The following is a 4,721-nucleotide window of genomic DNA, read 5'->3' on the forward strand; positions in this document are numbered from 1 at the left end:
TAAGGATTTATTTCTGCTAACAAGGGATCCTAGAGTCAGTTAAACGTATCAGTGATTTTGCTCAATTTTATTTACAGAAGCCTCACAAAGAGATTGCCAGTGACTGCAAATTACCTTGTGTTAGGAAGCAAAATCCCAAAGCTATTAAGAAAAAAAGCCTCAAGCCTGTCTAAAATCAGTAGCTGAGCCACTCAACTCCCAAAAATGGTTCCACTCTACCATAATGGCTCAGTATAGCAGCAAACACATTCCATACGCATTAAATTAATCATTAATTCTACACACGCTCTCTTGTTTTGTATTTATTTACATTGGGAACTTGCTTTCACCTTTCTACAATGCCTAATTGTATTAGGCAGTTTTACAAACATTTCATGATAATGATGGTCATTATAATAACAACAATCAGGGTAACACATGGGAATTAAGTCTTTGTTCTCTGGTTCCTAAATTTGACTAACAAAATGGCTTCCCTTCGGGATCCACTCTGTTGGTTCCCCTCATACAATGTGCTGTGCTGTTCTACACACTCACAACTAGCCATCTAGAGACCTTCGGCTTCTGTGACTGGCCATGGCTGTCTCAAAAGCACCCGTCTCCTTTCTCAAAATTAAATTATTTATCATTAATTCCTTTCAGACTGAAGCTTTTTATCTCACCAAGCAGAATCTCCTTCAGCAAGGATGAAATGCAACTCAAAAGGAACAACAACTATCAGCATCATACTTGGAAAAGTCCCATCTCCCTCCCACAATTACATTTCTAAAAAACAAAATAAATCAAAGAATGCAGCAATCCCATTAACTGCATTCTCCAGAAAACTGCATACTGCGTCATCAGCTCCCAAAATGAATATTTCTGTTTGAAAGCACTGTGACATATTTTCACATGACTGGAACACATAAGTATATAAGTTTATGGCTTTGCAGAGGTGGGGGTTAGAAATCTGCGTGGCTCTGATCACCTGGGACATGCATGACCCATGGTGTTGCAGAATCTGACAGCTGGACTAGGATCCAAAGAAACAGAATTTATCAGCAAAGTTTCTCTTGTTTGCACAGCTGATTATGCAAAACATAAAAGCATCCAGTTCTAAGCAGCTGAGTGGTGGTTGTTGTTTTAAAAAAAACATTCTGCAAGCTGGACAGACCAGAAATAGATTTCTTTTTATCTATAATCAGAGCAGATAGGACAGCGTTAGGAAAACTACAGGGGAAATGAAGGTTGAGTGCAAACAGCATCACTTGATTATTGTCTCGGTTAAATGTTAGATGTGTATATTTTAAAAAATAAACACATCAAATATATGCAAAGGAAAGACATGCCTTATTTACAATATTTTTATTCCATCCCCATGGAACTGACACAGTTAGAGGCTCCACAAAATATTTGTTCTGCAGTTGTAGAAAAACCAGTCTTTCAGTTTGGCAGCTGCCACACTTTGAAGTTCCCTGCCTATCAACATCAGGTAAGTGCCTTTGAAGGGCTCTTTTTGATACCTGCTAAAAACAATTTTCTTAGGGGTACTCTCATTTTCCTACTCATATTGAAATACAGTCCCTCAATGAGGCCAAACTTAGATTCACAAAATGGTTAGGGGTATGCGTACCCGTGCGTACCCCCAGAAAAAAATCACTGCATAAATATATTAAAAATACCTATTTTCAGCATTGTCTTTTATTGATTATTATTATTTTTAGGTTCTATTTTAGGGCTGCCATATGTCCAGGAATCGCTCAGAAAAATGGCATCCGGGTGGAAAAGTTGGGCTATTTTGTATGGCAAGTTGTATGTATGGCAAGTTGGGCTATTTTTATAAAGAATTTCTGCAAAAATCTAAGAAAATCACCAACATTTGACCCCCCCCCCAGAAAAGCTCAACAACTCTTCACTTTGGGGAATATGGTAGCCCTATATATTTACAATCAAGTGGTATATAAATGTTCTTAAATAAATCAAAGATTTCCCCCCAAAAGCCCAGATCTGTTTACAAAGGGTTCTCAGGGTGGTTTCTTTTCAGATACCAGCCAAGCCTAGGCTTGTTTAGCTTCAGATCACACCACTGTTGTTGGGGACTTCAGAATACAGACCAGAATGGAAAAATCCAGGCAGCAATATTTCTTAAAAAGAAGATTTTATTCAATTTGGTTTTTGTCAGACAAAAAGCAAAAAGGGGTGCATTCAGGAAGAAATGAGAGAATGCCCACCGTCAGTCAGATGCAGACAACTTTTATGCCCTAAGGCAAAGCAACAGTTCAGCCCCCCTTTCCACCTCCCAGACATCCTCCTTTATGCATATTCATTGAAGCTCAACCAATTAGAAAATTGGTGGTGGCCTTTTGGTTCCAAACTGCTTTCTCCATTAGGTGGTGTTGTAAGCTCATAAACTCTCTGACCCACTTACAGTTCCTAGTAAAACCACATTGACCATCGGTTTTCTCACCGTTAGTCTTGTGGTGAGCTAAATCTTCCTGTTGTTCGCTCTTGACTCGGTGTTTTACTAGAATTGGGTCGACAGCTAGCTTGCAGGTGTGAAGTGCTCTGACCACACTTGCTGCATTTACAAAAATGCTTTGTGCAAGAAGAGGAGAGAAGTAGTTTTTAGCTTTTAGCTTGCTCCTTATAAAATGGCTTCAGTCTGGCTCTCCAAAGTGGACCCAGGTGGACCCCTGGTCCTCACTCCTTCATTCCCCCCTTTCCATCATGAAAATGCTGACCGGTTCCGGTTCATCATTTTCGATAGATGGATCAATAGGTACCACATTATAGAGAGCCAGGATATGGGTACGTGCTGAGACATTGACCAGTGCTCGTTTGTGAATGGTGGAACGGTTAAGTGGCAGTGGGAGAAGTGGTAGTCTACTTGTGGCATCTGTTGGGGCCAAGGTGTATACCAGACATTTTGACTTATTGGCCGAATGGGCTACCATCTCAGCCATTTGTAACCACCTATTGTAGGGGTTAGACGGGGAAAAATTGGCATGGGAGGCCAGGGGACTCTTTCCCGCTTTGGCCAATGCCAGCAAAAATACAGGAGCATCCAAAGAAGTAGGGCAGTACATACCACTCCTACCCACCAACCCCAATATTTCCATAGTTCCTCCCACCAATACTCGGGGGCCATTCCTAATGTTCTTTTACCGCTGAAGGGCCCACTGATATTCGTATTCTATAAACGCTTGGGCCTCTGGGGTTATTTTCCACCTTATTTCGGAAGCTCCTACCACTTGGATCAACTTCCCAACTATTCCCGGTGGGTGGAGACCCCTGTGGTTTCCTGGGAGAATATTATACCCAAAAGGGGCCCCTTCTTCCATGTAAATGATGTTGCACCCACAAGAATATATCCACCCCTGCAACGGCCTGAAACACGGGGTGACTATATCAAGGGGTTCTGGTCCCAATACCAAAAGTCCTAGTGGTGCCTCTAAATTTGCTGGAGAGCAAGTTTCTACATTGGGGACGCTGCCCGCTGGCGCCCCTCCCATCCAATTCTTCCGGAACTAGGTGCCCTGTCTGTCTACTGGGTGGCAACTCTTATGCAGCCACAAGAATACCCTGCCACATTCAAGGGTATTAGGTATGGAGTTACCAGGCCCAGCAGTTTAGGTAGTATTCTGGGATTTTGGGAGGCTCGAGCCACCACGATTGTCAGAGGTGGTGTTGCAGAATTTACTGGCACTTGTTCAGCAATTTCAATGCACACCTGGTTCAGGCTCCCTCCCCTACAACACTTGCATTAAGATAGGTTCCGTCCCATGCAACACCTGGGTTAAGATTAGGACCTGGTCTACCAGATGGGGTTGGTACAGTGCTCTACCCCCCGATTGACAGTTGGTTACCCCCCCACAACAGCAGGAGCGGTCCAGAACTCGATAGATTTCGACCGTCTCTGCAAGTTCCCGTATAAGCAGTACCCACGTGCGCTGGACAGTGGTGTGGAAGAGGAGCCACAATGGGGTAGTGGGATGTTTCAATACGGCAACCTCATCAAACCCCTGTTTCCAATAGCCAATGAGCACGCCATCTCTTACCACCGGCAAGACGAACCAGTCGTAGCAGAGGCCAGCAGGCCAGTAAGTTTGGTATGGCTCGGTGGGGTCAGGGCAATAAGACATAGAGCAAATCAACATAGAACATAATAGAGAAAAGAGAAAGTCCTTATGAAAGTCCTTGTGATGATCAGCTGCAGGATCTCGTTGCCCGTGGCCCAACGCGTTCCGGTAGCGTCAGACACAAGGTGATGATCAGTGAGTCAGCTTCAGAGGGTCAGCAGGATTTTTCTTGCAAGTCCAGACACCCTCTGACTTCTTCAGACGCGTGTGATGTACCCAGGGGATCACCTCGGCTACTTTCACCGCAGTTGGGGATGAGGGGGTCGCCAGATGCTGTCCCCGGTTGGAACTGGTGAACCGGCTCAGCGAGACTGGAAGAAATACCTGGAAAGGAAGCAAACACACACACAGGACATGGATTGCACTTATTCCTGGCTGATGTGATCTCCCACCCGCCCCAAACTGGCGGGGATGTCGCTGATGAAATGGGGTGGTCTGCCATATAGAAGTTCAAAAGGTGATAGTCTCAGTCTCTTAGTTGGAGCGATTCGCACCCGAAACAAGGCAATGGGCAGGACATCTATCTAGTTGAGTTCCATTTCCTGGGTCAGCTTGGCCAAGTGGGTCTTCAAGGTACGATTTATTCGCTCAGTGTTTCCCGAATTC

General features: G+C 44.2%; 1 long non-coding RNA gene across 1 annotated transcript; it reads right to left on the reverse strand.

Annotated features, from left to right (window-relative positions):
* Positions 1 to 3,688: 3,688 nt before the first annotated feature.
* LOC307225541 lies at positions 3,689 to 4,377 on the reverse strand. The gene is made up of 2 exons (XR_013843061.1): positions 3,987 to 4,377; positions 3,689 to 3,816 (listed from the first exon to the last, which is right to left on the reverse strand). It is a non-coding gene; the product is annotated as an uncharacterized lncRNA (long non-coding RNA).
* Between the last annotated feature and the right edge of the window lie 344 nt (positions 4,378 to 4,721).

This window comes from Podarcis cretensis (genome assembly GCF_951804945.1).
Source record: "Podarcis cretensis genome assembly, chromosome: 10".
Classification (NCBI taxonomy): domain Eukaryota; kingdom Metazoa; phylum Chordata; class Lepidosauria; order Squamata; family Lacertidae; genus Podarcis; species Podarcis cretensis.